The sequence below is a fragment of the Apus apus genome, chromosome 1 (assembly GCF_020740795.1).
Source record: "Apus apus isolate bApuApu2 chromosome 1, bApuApu2.pri.cur, whole genome shotgun sequence".
In the NCBI taxonomy this organism is placed as follows: Eukaryota; Metazoa; Chordata; class Aves; order Apodiformes; family Apodidae; genus Apus; species Apus apus.
The window spans coordinates 188803801-188823587 of NC_067282.1; positions in this window are offsets into that span (position 1 = coordinate 188803801).

The following is a 19787-nucleotide window of genomic DNA, read 5'->3' on the forward strand; positions in this document are numbered from 1 at the left end:
AAAAAGCTGGTGGGTCAAAATGATGACAGGGAAATTAGCTGCCAGTTACTGCTGCAGGCAAAATAGACTCAACTTGGGAAAAATTGATTTAATTTATTGCCAATTACAATGGATATTTAATTGTAGAATTGGTTAGTGAGAAACAAAAATATTAATATTTTTAAAAACACCTTTCCTTCACATTTTCTTAGGCACAAGCTCACTCCTTCATACAACTCCTTTGCCCACCCCTCCACAAGCTGTGCAGGTGAACTGGGGTTGCAGTCAGAACACAGCTGTGTCTCTCTGCTCTTTCCTCCTCACACTTTTCTTTGGTCCAGCATACGGTTTTCCAAGGGCTGCAATCCTGTCATGGGAAATCAGCTTTAGTGTAGGGTCTTCACAGGCCACAGTTCCTTTGGGAATATTCATTTGCTTCGGTACAGTGTCTTCTGTGTGCTGCAAGAAATACCTGCTCCGCCACCTAGAGCACCTCCTCTGACCATGTTGTTGCCTCTGCTGTGCCTAACTCTTTCTTTGTCCTCTACTAGTCCCTCATCTGCGGCCTGTAATTGGTTGGGCTGTGTCCTCTTCTTTCAGAAGCAAGCCCTGCATTCCCCTTGCTAGCAAAACCTTATAGTGGATATGCAATATGACAAAATACAAAAGACTATGCAGTCCTGCTAGGAATCAAAACAGTTGGTACTTAGTTGTATTTCAAAATATCTTCCACTTAATTAATAAAAGCAGTGCTTAGGAGTCCAAGCCCTAGAAAGCAACTAAATTTCTCTCTTCTCCCATGTTGCTTAACTAATGAAATTGTTGGTTTCGCCTTACTTATCTCAGATTCAGAATTATTGTACTTGTGCAGACATATACCTAACCTGAGTAAGGATGGTGCTTAGTTTTCACAGTCTACTATGTCCACAGTTACTTCTCAACATAAATTCCACTTACAAGAATTTTCTAACTCAAGATAAGTATTAGTTCTTCAGTTCCACCATGCAATGGGCCTGTCATATCTTACATGTATATATTCTATCTGCTAGAACAGGTTCAGAAACCTTAGTTAGCAGTTCTCCTGCATAAGGATTAAAATATTTGACGCATGCAATCATTACTTTCAGTGTTACTTTTTTTAATTTACAAAGATCTATGTGTGGAAAAGAACTACGACATATTTAAACAGAATCTTAATACCCAGGAGCAGTTGTTATCTTTCTACACTTACTTATTGTTCTACAGTTCCGCAGAGAATGTTCAGTTCTTTTTTTCTTATAGTGTTGTATCCCAACAACATCATCTCTCTCTTTATGTACTGACAGATATCAACAGTTAGAGTTCTTATGGAGTCCTAGAGAAAGTGTGGATTTAATCTGAATTTGAAAGACCAGTAATTTTGTCATTCTTCTTTTAACAAGTTCAGTGCATGAAGCAATGTTGCATTAATTTGCGCAGATCATGTATCATATCTGACCTATGCATGTTGGCATAATTTCATTCCAGGGTCTAGCCTTAACTTATCTTCCGGCTATTGTACCCTGACTTTTAATTTTCTAAGTTTATTAATTATTTATTTCTTTCAATTTCTGGCCTGAGTTTTTCCTCATTTTAAAACCAATGCTTATTGATTAAACTGTTTAAAGAAATGCCATTCTATCAGAGTCTTAAGTGTAGAATAAAGCCTCCTGCTTCACCACACAGCAGCACTGTCATGATTCCTGCAAAGCTTCAAAAAAAGTGCCACCAGGCTTCCCTACTGCCACACCAATACCACCAAAAGAGAGTGTGACAGACATAGCATGGTATGTTAAGAATTAAATTCCAAATAGAATACTGAATTATTTATTTACTCTTGTAGCAGAAGTTATACCCTAAATATTGATGACATAACATCTTGTAGTCTCAAGATTCTTTGATATCACTACACAAAAGACAGAAGAGTGGAGAGATTATCACACATTAATGTTGGATGCCCTCTTATTAGAATTCTTTTGAACATTTCTTTGCGAGCATGAGAAGTGACCAATTCAGTGAAAAAGTCAAGTTTCACATGCCAGAGATGTCTTCAGATCAATTATTTGTATGGCATTTTAGACCCCATCTCTACTCTCAAAGAATAAGCCCAGAAATAACAGGCTGTCACAAGAGGCTTTCACATAGACATTTCTATTCTGTCTGCTCCTGTGTAATTCCCTCTGGCCAGTACTTTACAGTGCTCCTTAGGAGATTTCTTAATATGAAAAATACAAGAGGTAACAAATACAAGAGGTAAAAAATACAAGAGTAACAGTCTGGTGCTAGTGAGAACCGGGGAGGTAACTTTCATCCACTAAGAATGGAATAATATCAGCCAAGTTTCTTCTTTTATGAGAGAAACAAGATTTTTTTGGATATGTGTAGAAAGACTGCAGAATTGCAAAGAATTTTGGGGAGAAACTGGACACTGCATAACTCAACATGTGGGCTTTCCTAGTATTTGCTATAAATCCAAATTGCTAAAAGTCAAAGTGTGATGCAAGGTGCACAGGATTTTTTCATATCTGATTACGACTGAGATGTATATGGAATAATATTAATTATCCAATTATATTTTTTTGTTAATCTGAGCTGATAAGATTTTTTTTAGTGTGTAAAAAAACCCAAACAATTCTTCATTTGATTTCTCACATTATTAAAGCACTTTGAGTAAGACTGTTCTCAAAATGCAGACAGTATGCAGCGGCAGGAAAGACAAGGCAAAGGTAGACTTAACATTTATATTCTTTGTTTGGTTGTGGTATTTTTGTCTGTTGTGAAGGATAGGGTGGATTGTAGCCTAATTCAGAGATTCTGGCTTGCCTCAATCCCTTGTCCTGCAGAATCCTAAATTCATCCCTGATTCCTTGTGCTTTCATAAGGGTTTATGTTGTGAACATCATCATGCACCAAAACTTCTGGGGAGTCTGAGAAAAACAATCTAGTTCTTTACCCTTCATTTTCTCATGGGAGAGTTCTCCCAGGGTTAAGGCAAAATTTCTAGGGATCCATTTCTACCAATTCAGGAGTTAAACAGGAACTCATCTTGTAAATCTGCTTTCCAAATCACATGTGGAAATAATGTCCATTCAGAATTAAAATCTCTTAAAGTCTGATATGAGGACACACTGTGGTTTTTTTGTTTGTGGTTTTTTTTTTTTTTGGGTGTTTTTGATGTGGGTTTTTTTTTTTTTTTCTGCCTTGGATTCCTTATATAAAATCTATTCAAGGTATATTTGGTGATCTCAATGAACATTTCATTATAATCACCCATTACAGAGTCTAACAAGAAATTGGCACAATTTTGCATTATTGGGTAGCTTTGCTAAGAAAATTGCCTGAACACTTTTAGGTCAAGGTTGAAGGTATCAGCAAACTATGGTGGATAGACTTACCTGACTTTCACTTTTGATGGCCTCTAAAAGCTCACCACATAATGCCTAAGCATGTTATGTGAAGGGAAAAGTACATGCTGCTCTACTAAACATTGTATTCCTCTTGGGCCAAGCAGGCCATAAATACATCATGTTTCTACTGAAGCTCCTTTTTATAACCATGTCATAAACCATCCAATATAATTTTTAAATTTTTTTTTTTTAATGAAGACACTGCCATGTTTCTAACAATATGAAACTGTAGCATGTTCCCACAGTCAGACTCACACTAAAACCTGACACTTGGAGGAAAGGACACCAAAAGAAAGAAAAAGAATAGTAAGGAAGGAGTGCTTAAAGTTAGGTACCCAAGTTACTTCTAAATAGGGATTTCAGTCCCATAATATCAGGGATTCAAATGCCTACTATTTCCCCGTGAGCTGTCTGAAAAGCAGAGCTCTGTGTGAGAATCACAGGATAAGTGCAGTATACACAGAAAAGGCTGTAGGTGACAAAACAGCCCACAGAGAAATCAGGCTGCTGAAAGAGGGATCTACTTATACCCATCCAGCAGGCACATACGGAGGACAGGATGGAGTCTTAACTGTTGCCTGTCTTTCTGGCTTACTTGATTAATGGTTGTGTCTCCTTCTGATCCCACTTTCAAAGGAACACAGCTGAGCCTTTTTTCTGAAAGCTCAGGCAGACCTGAAACACAGCAGGTAGTGAGTGGCAGGGATAGTTGTGCAGAGCTTGTCCATTATACTTTGCCATTTGAAACATCACCCTGAAATAGGTGGGATGCAAGTTCATTTCCCCCTTCTATTTGAAAGAATTGAAATGAACACCCCTCAGTGCCCTCCCCAGCAGGCTGCCCACGCCCCCAGCATGGCTAAGCAGCATCTGTCTTCAGAGTTATTGATCTCTACAGAAAAGAATTCACAACTTCCCCATAAAAGAGGGAAAGTAAAAATAGTGACAACTTTGTTCACAGATTGTAGTAGACACCTAGGAAAAGATAGTCCTGGATCCAGATGCTGTCGTTATGGTTTGTATCACATTTCACCCAGTGATTGTTTCAAATTACTTCCATGAAGTTATTGAGTCAATATTAGCTTGAGTGATAATTCCATTGCTAGACACTCAGGAAAGCTTTTTTTAAATTATTTTTTATTGTAATGAGGGCTGTTATAAATGTCAACAAATAAATTCTTATATATCTGTGCCAGAAAGAAAACAAATAATGTAGGTATTTTTGTTCTGGAGGGGTTTCACAGCCCTACCTTGGCTCTGTGTGTCTATCTTTGGAAAGATGCACTGCTGCTTCTTTGATGATACTTCTGAAGTTCATGAAATACTGGTAATACAGAAGTTGTTTCAAAAGGCCAATATAGTATGTCAGTGATAGCGTGAGGCAAGTACAGTATTGCAGTGATATTATAGCATATAGCATAGGCAAAGTAAAGGAAAAATCAATACTCATGCTTCTTTTAAAAATACTTTTTTCTTTTCCTTTCTATTCAAGAAATGCAGTAGCTCTGCAGTGTAGGAAGAACAAAAATCCCAAAGCACATTCCAATTATGATTATGTGATTTATATTTTATGGGCAAAAAGAGTTATTTCCCCAAGCACAATGTTTTCTTTTATCTGTCTGCTTCCCTTAATCCTGTCAATAACCCAGCATGCAACTGCTTTCTGCTCATAGATTTTTGGGAAGATAATAGAAATAAGCATGCATAGTAGATAGAACTATTCATGGGTAACATAAAAATACCTGCTGTTCATCAAGATTTCTGCTTGCTAATTAACTGGAAAAATTTGGCGATAATTTTTCTGCCTTTTAACTGAAATAGTGGAACATATTATCTTGAAAAATAAAAATAACTTCTTAGTTAAAGGTATAATGAAATGGTAGATTTACATTTATGTTCTAGGGTGCACAAAATCTCTACTCATTATTTATGGATTGAAGGAGTGTTTCAATATCTATAGAATTTTAAGTATTAAATTGTTCAGCAAGTTGCAACATTCAGCACTATGCAGGAAAAAAATCATACCTAAGCTTATATAGGTAATAAATGAGGAAGGAACCGAACTGATCTGATACACTTTAATGTCCTTCCATGTTATATGGTAGTTTGTAAATAATGTCCCCTTCCCTCATTATGGGGTGAGCAGCTTGGTAAGGCTTGAACGAAAGATGGTAAGTTTGTTTCCTTATCGATAAGAAAACTCTTCAGCTGCAATAAAATTTATGGTGGAGAATTTTGCACTCTGCTGATCAAGACAGAATCAAATACCAAGGTAATTTCCCTACTTACCTGCAGGAATATTTGGACAATTACATCTCTCTCCTCAATTTAGATCCCTTTCCCTGAGGAATATGAGCAGAATGGTCCCATCACAAACGAGCAGGAGACAATTCTCATTAAATATATGTCTGGATGCATTCCAGCCATAGAGTTTCTCAAAAGTCTGAAATAGTAAATACCAAGCTGGTATGAATACCAAGTTTTCTAATTATATGATTTTATATCAGCTACAAAAATCCAGTCAAATGAGTGTGGGATTCAAATTCACCCCTCTCTTTTGCCTCTGTTTATTTTAACATTCTACACTAGAAAATCTGGGACATTTTGCTTCAGGAAGGTTTTTCCATACAGATGAGAATACTTCACAAAATCGAAATACTCTCTAATTTCTGGTTCCTGACAAATATTCCTCTGCAAAGCTATACAGTGAGTTATTCTCTTTTATTAAAGTTTCTAAACATTGGAGCAATAGGTTTTAAAGCAACATTACTGACAGTGCCTCAACAGCAAACACCCTGGTGTCTTACAATATTAAATCTAGTATGCTTATGAAAAAACATTGTATGAACAGTAGAAAACTGATCTGAGAAACCAGGAGCCCCTACCAACCCTGTGCTCCATCACATTTTTAGTAAAACACTTCTTTATTTTATCATTTTTCATGGTTAATATGAAACAAGTGATCAGGAGCTGACCTTAAAAATGGACAATGTAATGATTTCTTGTTCTCTGAAGACTTCACCACTGAAATTCTGTTTGATTGCTGTAATTATAAATGAGCTATTACCTTTGAATTTTAGGATATTTAATAGGTCAATGTAATGCAACTTCATAAAATTTAATTTTGCCATGTTTGTCTTCTATTTTAAAATCCATAATAAAATTTTATTGAAGCTTAGAGTAGAAACCGAAAGTAGATACCACCTGCATTGATTCTCTGATATGGAAAGAAAAAGGAACTGCAAGATCATGACATTAAACACAGAGGAAGCTGACAGTTTTAAGTATTGTTGAAGTTCAAAGTCAAGTTTTAATACCCCAGAATGGAACTGTTAAAGAAAAAGCCAAATTGAAATGAAAGTTTTCAACCATATTTAGACAGAATGCCCATGAAAACAAAACAAAACAAAAAAGCAAGAAAAACACAGTAACAGACTTACTAAAGTGAAAAAAAACAACACTAAGTATACATAGTAGTGACAATACTGAATGATTTATGATTTGCTGGTACATAGATGTCAGCCTGAATTGCAATTTACTCAGAAACACAGTCTGATCTGTAAGACAGCAGTAACATTCTTTACATGGAATTGGTCATTTGCCAGACAACTTTGGTTTTCAATCCTAACTAGATTTCTATGTATGTGATACAGGGAATAAAACATTTCCCTATCAGTCCAAAGTTGCCAACTATAACAGTTATCAGATTGGTTTGTCTAGATCTTTGTTGCTACTCAAAAGTTAAAAATACAGCCTAATTTGTAAATCCTGTGTTATTGAAAGTTAGGATAGGATTTTACACATTTTCAAAACAATTCCAATTCAGATAATCTCTAAATTCTCAAATCACAGACAGCAAGACCAAAATTTAAATGAAGGTCATCTGGCTCTATAGAGTGTGTTTACAATCGGCACCAAACTTCAAGGCCATGTTCTGCACTTACACACTTTGAAGTAGTACTCTATCCAAGTATTCTTCCAGCAGTGAGCATTCATTTTTGTGTCAAGAAAAAGCTTTGAGATCAATGACAACCAAATAAATTATATTTTGTTGTTATTGTTGTTGTTTTTCCTTTGTAAATGCAATTTTGAACTATATTAAAAAAACCCCACAAACCAACAACAAACCAACCAACAAAAAACCCAAAACAAAAAAACAAATAAACAAAACAGAAGGAGACTTTTTATGACTGGCTAATAAACATAAAAAATTATAGAGTTACTTTAAAAGAAAGAGCAATAGGGATCTCATTTCAGTGTAATGACCCAAGCTACTACAATAAAAATCTGAAAATTTGCAACTCATATTGCTACAGCTTAGAACAACCTTTTCATTATTACTTACTGTATAATTTTTGCATATTAATTGTTATAAAAAGGGTTACATAGTGTGTTCTAATAACAAAACACTTCTACTGAATGAAATTGTAGTTTAACAGAAACAATTTCCTATATGGTGTCAGAAATATATCCATTTTAACCCTTTCACAGATTGATAAAATGGGCTTGCAATAAGAAAATAACCACGTACACTATTTCTACATTTTTCTAAGCTAAAAAATGTTTCACTTTCTCCACGTATCACTCTGAAAAAGTGAAGTTTCTTAATACGCATAGGAAGTGTATTTCAAATACAGTATCTAAAATACAATAAAAAAGTGTTTATGTATTTTTAAAAATGTTTGTAACATGCATTACTCATACATTTTAGCAAAGCTGCCCAGCCATGGGAGTAGTTTTAATCCAAAATGATCCTCAGATTTGATGTCTGGAATCCCTATTATCCTCAGAGGCAGCCTGAATTTGCTATGAATTTAATATGTAATCTGTATTTAGGCTACTTAAAATTCTTTTTTCCTTAGAGTAAATGATGCTATAGCCTTCCAGGATGCATTCATAACCATACTCTGTGTCTGACCTCCTCTCATGAGCTGCTGCAAAGACAAGTGGAGTAGGTGGAGGCAGAAGTATAAGTGTCTTCCTTTATACAGTCATCTTAGTACACCAGAGGTCTTACAAAAAACCAGGCTGCTGGTATTTCTATACACTATTGATAGAAATGTATTTAGATTGAGGTTTTTGTAGCAGTGTAGATTCTGGTAAGACTGTCTGTTACTGGAAAAAAAATTTAAAATTGATTCCTTTTTTGTAAGTTGTTTAGTGAATTTGTACTGAATTGCATTGTACTATGCAATCTGAAGTTGTCTAATACTAATAAAGCAGAAGCTTAATAGTTCACACTGTCAAAGAACATTTTATTCCATTTGTTTTAATATTATAAAGCCAGCAATTGAGTAACCTCCTATCATCAAAAATCAGATGAATCTAACCATGTCCATAATCCTTCCTCAGTAAAAAGATTATTTTCAGATTATTTTCAGATTTCTAAATTTTCACTTTGGAATAAAATCCCAACTTTCACAAAAACTTTAAAAAGCCCAAACCAAAACAAAAAAATAACAGTGAAATTTCTAGGATATCTATTTGACAGGATACTCCAGAGTAGTGAATATGGGAAATTGTTCTGGTAAATGTCAGTGTGTCATTAGGGAACACAAGAGCTACTTTTTAGCAGTAATGTTGCCTTCCTTCTCTCCCACATTATGGCAAGAAAGTGCAGCTTGGTCAAGGACAAGAAAAATCACCCTTCCCTCCACAGTCCCACGCTTTCCTAATGCTGTTCTTTACCTCTCATATCTAATTTGTGCAGGTACAAACACCATAGAATGTGCAAATTAGAGAACAACAAGCTGTAACTGTTACATTTGAAAATATTTTCATCACAGATGATGTCAGAACAATCTGTTAGAATGTTGGTTTATGTAGTAACTGCAAACATATTCTAATGCTGTACCCACAGGGTACTTAGATTATACTTCATCTCTTCCATGACATGCAATAGTCACTGTGTAAGAATCAATACCAAGAGTTCAGATCACGATGTTCAATATTATGTAGATCTTAATATACTTACTCCTAAAGAAGCCCCTACTACAGTAAAGATAGAAATGGTCATTGCACTTAAAATAATTCTATTATTGTGGTCATAAATCTGATTTCTCATCTAAGATATTTTTCTTAACTTCATTGTGCTGCTATTATCATCAAGTACAGTGCAAACAGAAGCCAAAAAATTTGAATTCAGACACCAGAAGCAGTTAATATGCTTTCCATTTTCACCTTCACTTGTTTTGATGTTTAACATCTAACAACTTGAGCCAATTTGGTTTACAGCCAAATAATAAACTACTTAGCTGTAAATGAAAATTTCATTTAACATCATTTTATGTCCAGTCAACCAATTTGAACTCAATTAAAGGCATCTTATAACACCTTCTCATTTATGTTAACACAATCTGAAGTAAATTGAAACATCATCAGTTCAGACATGCACATAGGATATATAACAATAATTAGTAGATCATTTATGGAAATAAAAATAACAAATGCTATAAAATACTTTTATTTCTGTTTTCTATGCAGTGAGTTAAGTCTGTACACTGATCAATGCATTTTGATTGACAAATAGAAAGTTGAAACATATCTAATGTAACTACTTCTTAATTTTTCAGGACAATTGAATGAAAAGAGTGAAATGCTTGATGATTCACAGACCAAGATTTCGGTGAATATTTTGAACTGTCACTTTTCTTCATGGTTACTAATTTATCATGTCTTTGATTACCAAGACAGAAGCATCACTTTACTTCTCTCATTTATTAAATTATCCTTAAGGGCAATAAAAGACTTTACAGAAAAAAAATAAGTAACAGAACGTTCTCCCATCTGAGGCTTATTTGGTCAAAATGTAACAGATTAACTAAATGTGAAGATGTGAGGAATTGAAGCTGAATATTCTATAACTTCAAGGAAAGCCAGAGTTAGAGAATCTATGTTTTGTTCACAGGATGTGCATGTATTTGAGCACCTTTGAAATTATTGTCTTTGTAAGAAAATAGTTCAATTTCTAAAGTTAAGTTCTTTTTTAATTTTCATTCAAGGTGGGGTATGTAATGGAGTTACCAGCTGGAAGGGGCTGAGTGCCATCAGCAAGGGGAGTAACAGATAACAGCGATACAGAAATGGCTGCTTTCTGATGCTGAACTGGATTATACCAAGTTTGTGAGCAAGACCAGTGGACCAGAGATTCCATACCCCTGTCAATGTAGGGTCCCTCCTCAATGACATGGAATTAAGGAACACACTACTGTGAACATTGTTCAGTGCTGGTTTCAGAGAAAATTGAAAAGTTGTGATAGAAACAGGGATCAGAATCCAGGTTTCATCATCCTAGTTAGTATCTTGTTGATCTACAGTCATGCTTATCTTTGCTTGCTTTCTCTTTCTGTTCTTGGAAGTATCACGTGTATTACTGCAGTGAAATGCTTTAAGATGTGGATGTGATTTTTTTCACTTTTGTGTTGAGTTTATTGTTATAAAAATTAGTTACTGAGATACATAATGTACAAAATACACTTGTGAGTGAAATAAACCATTATATAAGTTCCCATATGTGTACCGGAGTACACATTTGGTTTCCAAAGTTAGTGAAAATATGGGCATCCATGAATTTCCAAGCACCTAAGAGGAATAGTTGCGGCTGGACTGGGTTACTTGAATTTTGCACAAGTGTTCTTTTGGGCACCTAGGAGCTCTTGTAAATCTAAGCATAAATTAAGCTTGAAAAGTAAATCTATATCACCACAAAAAAGAGTTGCTGCAAGCAATTCACAGAATTCATTGGCAAAGAATGACAGCATTTTACTCCTTTAAGTAGGGGATGCAGACTGTACTATTTGGAGTGCAACATGCTATTGATACAGGATGCTACACTGACACTAAGCACTGTCACCATTGCTGTATCCACAAGAGCAGAAGCTAGATGTTAACTCACCTGGAATATTTGTAAGATTACTTTTGACTAATGAATTGAAGGAGGTGGCACTTCACCTTTGGTGCTTCTAAGAACTTTGCTATGCTTACCACATACTGTGAGCTGCAGTCCCACTTGAAGTGGGTGGCTTTAAAAACAACAGCCTTCCAACAGTATAGTCTGTTAGCACAGTACATAATGTAATAGAACAGCTGGGAGTTTTAGTAACAGTCAACTGTAAAGGAAACAAAAAACTCCACTAGAAATAGGCACTAAAAACAAAAGGTACACTTCTAACATTGCAACAATCTTCCATATGGCTTTTGACACAGTCTCCCATAGCATACTTGTGAGCAAGCTCAGCATATGTGGGATAAAAGAATGGATAGTGAGATGAATTAAAAACTGGCTACACAATAGACCCTGAAGAGTGGTGGTCAGTGATGCAGAGTCTGGCTGGAGACTTGTAACTAGTGGAGTCCCTCATGGATCACTGCTAGGTCCGGTCCAGTTCAGGTCCAGTCCAGTTCAACATCTTTATCGATGACCTTGATGATGGGACAGAGTGTCCTCTCAGCAAGTTTGCTGAAGACACAAAGCTGAGAGGATTGGCTGATTCACCTGAAGACTGTACAGCCATTTATCAAGATTTGGACAGGTTGGTGAGCTGGGTAAAGAGGAACCTAATGAGATTTAACAAGAGCAAATGCAGAGTCCTGTACCTGGGAAGGAACAACAAAATGCACCAGTACAGGCTAGGAGGTAATCTGCTAGAGAGCAGCTCTGTGGAGGAGGACCTTGGAGTCCTGGTAGACAATAAGTTATCCATGGGACAACGATTTGCCCTTGTGGCCAAAAAGACCAATGGTATCTTGGGGTGCATAAAGAGGAGTGTTTCCAGCAGATTGAAGGAGGTTCTCATTCCCCTCAGCCCTGGTGAGACGTCACTTGGAGTGCTGTGTCCAGTTCTGGGCTTCCCAGTTCAAGAGAAACAGGGATCTACTTGAGACGGTCCAACGGAGGGCTATGAGGATGATTAAGGGACTGGAACACCTGCCTTATGAGGAAAGGTTGAGAGACTTGAGGCTTTTCAGTCTAGAGAGGAGAAGATTGAGAGGGGATCTAATTAATCTCTATAAATATACGAGGCTGGGCATCAAGAAGGCAGGGAAAAGCTCTTTTCACTTATGTCCTGTAATAGGATGAGGGGCAATGGACTCAAACTTGAGCATAGAAAGTTTCACCTCAACATGAGGAAGAACTACTTTACTGTGAGGGTTACAGAGCACTGGATCAGGCTCCCCAGAGAGGCTGTGGAGTCTCCTTCTCTGGAGACTTTCAAGACTTATGTGGATGCCTTTCTGAGCCATCTGCCCTAGTTTTGTTTGGGGTTTTTTTTCCCCCTGCTCTGGCAGAGGGGTTAGGCTCAATGATCTTTGGAGGTCCCTTCCAACCCCTAATATTCTGTGATTCTGTGATACGATCTATTGCCACTTGTTTATATTTAGTAAACATCCTCTTATCCCAATACGTAATTTGGTAGCAAAAGTGTCTCTGAGTTAGGCTATTGTCCAGTGTTCTGTGCTTATTCAAAACCATTCTACTTTCAAGACTGTAGTGAAGGATTATTAGCAACTGTTTGTGTTTTTTGGTTTTTTTGTTGTTGTTGTTGTTTTTGTGCTGAAGCAGTATTACATGGCCCTAGAGAACTGTAACTCATATGTCAGAAGACAGACTATAGATAACAAGCTAGTGCCTCTATATTTCCAGTCCCTTCAGAGGACAGGAGAAAAATCTCTTTTGCTATTCTCTGATTTTTAGGGCCACTTTGTGCGAGGATTACAAAATCAAAAAGAAGCAACAACAAAGTAACAACACTCACAGAAAAACCCAAACAAATCAAACTGACAAGTCTTGATAGCTCTGCAGTGATCAGTTCATCCTGACAGCTTGAAAAAAAAGGAGAGGTAATATGTATGTCTTTCTCAGTTTTCTATGTTGTTGCCAATACAGTCATAGACTGGAATTAATGACTTCCCCGCCCCCGGAAGATCATTATGAAACATAATTTCACCTAGTTGAAACAGTTTTTTCTTTATGTGGCATTAAACAAAACCACTTTGTAAATCACCACCATTGCATCATCTTTGGAATATTTTTGGTATGATGCTCACAGCATCATATGTGATATATACACATGGGGAAACTATCTACAATTCCAACCCAAGGGATCTCATCCAGTTAAACACATGACATAAACCCATTTCAAGTACTTTTATTGGTTAAGAAAACATACCGTCTTGAAACTGGACAAACTTTTAGGTAAGACCAGTGGTGAAGCCTTCAAAAGGAATTTCAGTTAAAAGAAGTTGAGAGAGAGAAGAGTAGAACAAAGTACCAAACATCCTGGTTTCACTGGGACAGAATCATAGGCCAGCCATGGAGGACAGGTCGCTAGTAGCCCCAAGTCAGATGGGAACATAAGCCAGAGCAGCTGCCCCAGGCTGACTGGCAGGCATGTCCCACACCACTTACCTCATGCTTGTTATAAGAGGGGAGGTGTGCTGAGGGTGCAGAGTTCTGTTTCCTATGGCTCATTCCTATTGTCCTGCAGTTCCCTCTGTTATTCCCATAGACTAGCCTGATTATAAACTTATCTATTTTGTGTTAATGTTTGTATTAGTTTTTTGTTAAATCTGTTTATATTTCAATCCATGGAGCTTCTCTCCTCTTTCTGATTCCCCTTCTCGGTTGGGGAAGTGTCATGAGCTGAGAGAGCAAACTGCTTCAGTTTCACCCCAGGTATGGGCTAAATAAAGACATCAGGGCAGCCTGAAAAGGCCATGTCAGAAGTGTTGCAAGAGATGCAGGCAGAAGGAAGGTTTCCATGTGGATGTTTTAAAAATATATGTAGCGTTGTTGTGCTTTGATTTTATTTTTTTTTTTTCTTCTGTTTTGTTTTTCCTACTCTGATTATAAGGACAGCATTGAATAATATCAGAATTTCAAATTCACATTCAGGACAGTCATAGCAGATCCTCCAGCATTGGTTACTCATTTTATAGAATAAAAAGACAGTTTGGGGAGGAAAGCTGGAAAGAAGGAATGATGTCATGGTATGACATAAAGAGTCATAGAATCATGGAATCATTTGAGTTGGAAAAGATCTTTAAGATGATCAAGTCCAACCAATAACCCAGCATTGCCAATTGCTTGGGTTAAACCTTGTCCTTGAGCGCCACATCTACATGGCTTTTGAATACCTCCAGGGATGGTGCATGAGAAGTGCCCATTTCTGTCAAAGGGCTCTACAGGGAGCTGATGGGGACTAGGAATGATTCTTCTCATTCTAAAAAGATGCTTAAAACAAGTCTGATGATTCTCATTCAGGAAGTGCTTTATTTATTTCCATTGACTGTATTAAAGACCTGCCTTGGATGTTGAAATGTACCCCGTAAATACCCAAATCAGAAGAGACTAATTGTATTTCAGGATACAAATTAAAAACTGAGCAGTTTTTCATCAGTAGCTGGGTTTAATTAATATCACCACTAAAGCTGCCCCACTTTAAAATGTACTACAATTGGAAGTTTCAAAGCAATCAAAGGAATAGTATCAAAAGTCATAAATGTTATCAATTTGTCTAACTTTTGTAGTGCTTGAATTTTTTCCCCTATAATTTTTCAATGTCATAGTGGTGATTTTGGCCTTCTGCCTTTCAGAAGCAAATGCACCTCTCGGAAGATTTCAGTCATATCTGTCAGTCTCATTTAGATATTTCAGTACCTTACAATATCTCAAATCACACTGAATACCTAATATTTAGTGAGGTGTATTAATTATTCTGTGACTACATGACATATCAGATAATGAGGAATAAGGACCAATACTATTAACAAAATGAAAGTATGGAATTTTCTTTTCTTTAAAAAAGATTATAAGTATCTTCATATCTTAATACAGTAACTATTGAAATCCACCTTTTTTCTAGGTTGTCTTAAGACATTTGAAAAATATTATATTTGAAGACTAAGGTACTCTTTGTTATGCGTGGTGGTTGGGTGAACTTTCATGCGTCTAAAATTTTGTCAGTAATGTTTTATAATGAAAGGCAAATTCCACGCCCTCATCTCTGTATGATCCTTTAAAGTAAGAGAGAACACTGAAAGAAGTGAGCACTCAGGTAAATGCCTGGGATATTCTAGCATACCATCAGTAGAAACCCAAAGCAAGGAAATGTCACTTGGAACTCTCTAAGTTAGACATTGTCACAAGTGAGTATGCTTCTACTTCAGGTCAGTTCCAGAGCATGCCTGGCTCTTACCTCTCTGGTGATTTTTTTCCCATGAGATACCCACCGCCAACATGATAGGAAGTCAAGCTTGGAAATATTTTTTAGGGTAATTTTAGCTTTTAGAGTGTGGTTAGCAGTTTCAGCTTCACATGCACGCCTCAGTATCCTGCAGAAGTTGTACAGCCCAGGCGGAAAAGTGTCACTCCCCAAAATCATGCAGGAGATCTCAGCTAAATCAGAATTAAACAAGGCGTTCTCTGCACAGAGCCTGACCCAGTTTCCACTGGAGGCAGCAGGACTCTCATCAGTTGATTCCTAACACCCACAGAAGGAAGTAAAACTTTAAAAATTAGGAGTGGATGGACCACAGAGTCAAAATAGTAATATGGATTGTCCTGGGGTACTTTGACACTGATTGGACAGAAACAATTATCTTTCCATTGATATTTCCCAGAAAAGGCAGACTGAACACCAGATACTGAGTGGACAGGGTGAAGGTTATAAGGAATTTCAATCATTGCAAACGACTTCTTCTAAGAAGATGCATAAATAGACTGTATACTCTGATAAAAGACACGGCAGAATTTTCCAAAGGAGATACACAGATAGACAGGGAGTAGAGTGTATTTTACTACATAGTGGGCATTAAGTTGCTGAGGAGCTTGCATGTGAATTCAGGACAAGTACTAGTGCTGTGATAATTACTTTTTGTAGGGATGGGGTTTTTTAGAAGGTGGTTTAGCAGAGCATTAAAGTGGGTGACATTATTGCAAATATGAATCATCACAATTTGGAAAGCCTCTCAGAGTTTGATACAAGATATAGACATAAGTTCTTTGCTAAATTAAAGCCATAACATTTCTATAAGTACAGTAACACAGGATTCTCTATAGTATGAAACCACCTTGACAGTTCAGATAATACCAAATCATCCTATGTGCTGGGATAGTGTAGCACTTTTGTTCTGTAATTAGTGGTTACAGTGCTCACCTTTTGAAAAATTTGTATTTACCAGCTGTGAAAATACTGAATTGCCATACGGGTGCATTGTTGCTCATCTTCTCTATTGCTTCATTAAAGCTTTGGTTTTACAATGTGTGTTCAGACTCAGAGAAATTTCTTTGTCTAAAACTGTGTTTCTACCATCAATTTGACATTGTAATGTTAATTCACTAACACAATTTCTCAGATATCTGTCAGAGTTGCATCTGGGTACTGAAGTATATATGTAAATGTTATATACATGTTTTTCAATTTGTAAAGATTTTGGGTGTAGTTTGCCTGTGAATTCAGATTTACAAGTGTTTCTACTCTGTGATTTCAGTGGCTGTTGTAAGTCTCATTAGTGATAGGCTTAGAAAAACAGACAAAAGGAGAATGGATGTCCAGACCCCTCTGCCAGATATCACAGGATGGCATGCTTTGCAATGTAACACTACATATTTTAGCTTGTCACTTAGCCTTATTTTATCCCAGGTTTTTTAGCATTTTATTTAAAATACTGAAGTTTGAAAAGACATGCCTATGAGCTTGCTCTAAATACAGTTGTGTTTTCAAAACAAACAGAATAAAGAAATACTTTTCTTTAGCCAGATATTTTGCTGTGCGACTCGTTTTCATGCCAGCTTGAACTGAATGTTTATGAATATATAGATTTTAAAACAGAATTTTACCTTGAAATGATACCTTTTGGCTTTCTGGTGGACAAATTTAGAGATGTTTTATTACAAACAGAAATAATTGCTCGCAGATAGGTTAATATATAAGGATGTTATTAACGGTTGGCTGATGAAAAATCAGTTTGCTTGTCTTTAATGTGATTGAGCACACCATTAGATAACTAATCCTACAACAACTACCAAAATAACCACCAATGACAAAAAACCCCTCCAAGTCCCCTCAAAATTCTGTGTGAAATTAATTTAACAGTTTTGTTGTTTTAACCCACAGAGGATTAAAGTATGAAAGACGGATATAAGAATTTATGTCCTAAACACAAAACCAGTAATTTTCCTCTTTCATCTAATTTTTAAAAAATATGAATTATTTCTCTTTGCTTCATTCCCCTCCCAAGTTAACCTAGAATAAAAAATATTAAGGGAAAACAGTTCTGCAGTCATTTAGTTTGTGTTTGTTATATAGCATTGAACAAATAATATTTTTATGAGAAAATAAAAAAAAAAAGGTAAATATTTTTTGTGAGTTTTTGGCAGAAGTATTAGAACTTTCTCAAAAACTCTTTTTACACATAGATAGAGCATACACATAGAAACTCTAAAGAGTATGATTATTAAATTATATAATGTATAATATAACTGAGCATTTGAGTTGAAAAGTAGTTTCTCAGAAATGTCTCTCAGTCAGCTTCCCAACAGAATGAATTTTACTCATCATAAGAAAACCACATATACAAAACAAACAAACAAACAAACAAACAAACAAACAAAAAAACCCCAACAAACCAAACCCAGTCAAAACCTGTTTATTTCTAGCAGACAAGGACAAGACTAAATGAAAAAAATCTGCAGACCTTTACCACTGGCTCAGAAAGTGAGAGACAAAGTCTTTGGGGTAGTTTGTGTAAAGCACAATGAATGTCAAGGTATGCAGTTATCTCTATAAACTGAATTAAATAGGAAAGATCCGTTAAACTTCAGTGCTCTTTATAGTTCATTTTGCACCTTAATGAGAATAAATAAATAAATACAGAAACAAAACCAAAAACCAAAACACAACAACAAAGCAATCAATCAAACAAACAAAAAACCTGCAACAAAACAAAAAAATAAATCTATCAACTTGTTCCATAAAAATGTATGTGAAGCATGTATTGTTGTCTTCATGCCTTGTAATCAGGCAATTGCTTTACTTAGTGTTTGTTTAATTTCCTCTTTCTCCATTCATTCTTTCCTCCCTCTTTTCCCTGATCTTTAAAGGCAACTTGGTTATACAGATTTGGGATGGTGTAGTAAACATGACTTGCAACAGGAAAACAAAGAATTAGCAAGATCTTTGTGCTTTTCAATGGAAAAAATGTGCTTTAACATGGCCAAGGCACTTTGAGCCTGATATCTTTCAAGATGTTGGCAGGATGCCTTTACAAATACCCAGCACTAAAGGTGTACCTAGCTGACCTCATATTTTATTTACAAGGTCAAAAAGCATGCCTCTGTTTCAGTTACAAGAAATTCCACCTGCAACAGCCACTTTTTGTGTGTTTACATTCTTGTCCCATAAAACTAGTTCTTTGCTCTACTCTGAGCTACAGATTTAGAAAGTTCCTCTTTGTAACATTGGTCTTGTGTGTGAGTGTGTGTGTGTTTTCACTGTGATCCTGAGGATGGGATTCAGATACAGCATAGAACATTGTTTTTTGCAGCAAAGCTCCTTACTTAGTGAAGCTCCTGTCTATTTCAGCTCATGAGTCATCCACCTAACTGTTTTGATGCTCCCACCTCCTCATGATAACAGCTCCCAATGGTTTTTGTTCTCATGCATGTTTTATCAGTTATTTATCCCCAGTGGTTTCTTACCCTTTCCATGGACAGCAACAGATTTTGTAAAGTCTGGTAAAGAGGCTGGAAGAACCAAGAACTGGGTTTTTCATTCTGAACTAAAACACAGTATGAAGCAGTATCCTGTTAGCTTTGATATTTCCTACCTGTTGAGAGTCCTATCAGGAAGAACCAGTGCACTTCTGCTTCCACTATAAGTTCCAGTTCCTGTGTTTTGTGGCACTAGCTTGGGTCTGGTGTATGCCACATCCCTCCTCATTGAAACCAGGAAGAAGGCAGTATCAGAAACTTCTGTTGAATTCAGTAGGTAAACATATTAATCAAATTTCTGGTTGCTGAATACCCCACTTGTTGAACTCTTAGGCATGAGGCCACACATCTTTTTAGTCCCCCATCTATGCCTTTCTTCCTGGTGACTGTTACATACTCACACAGGGAGATTTGAGTAAGGGATGTAACTTGCAGCAGATGCACAATTCCTTACTCCAGACTCCTTTGCTGTCTTGTTCTCTATCTCTTGTCCAAAGGCAGAGGCAAACCCAGAAAGACAGTTACTCTGCAGAATGATTCCCAGGAAAGGTGAATATGGGAACCCTCAGCACATTGCAGTGTTGTGCTCTAGAATGAATGTATTTTCATGTATTCCAAAATCTGGAAGGCTGTGCTTGAGCTACTCAGGTACCTAGATAGCTTTCCTAGTG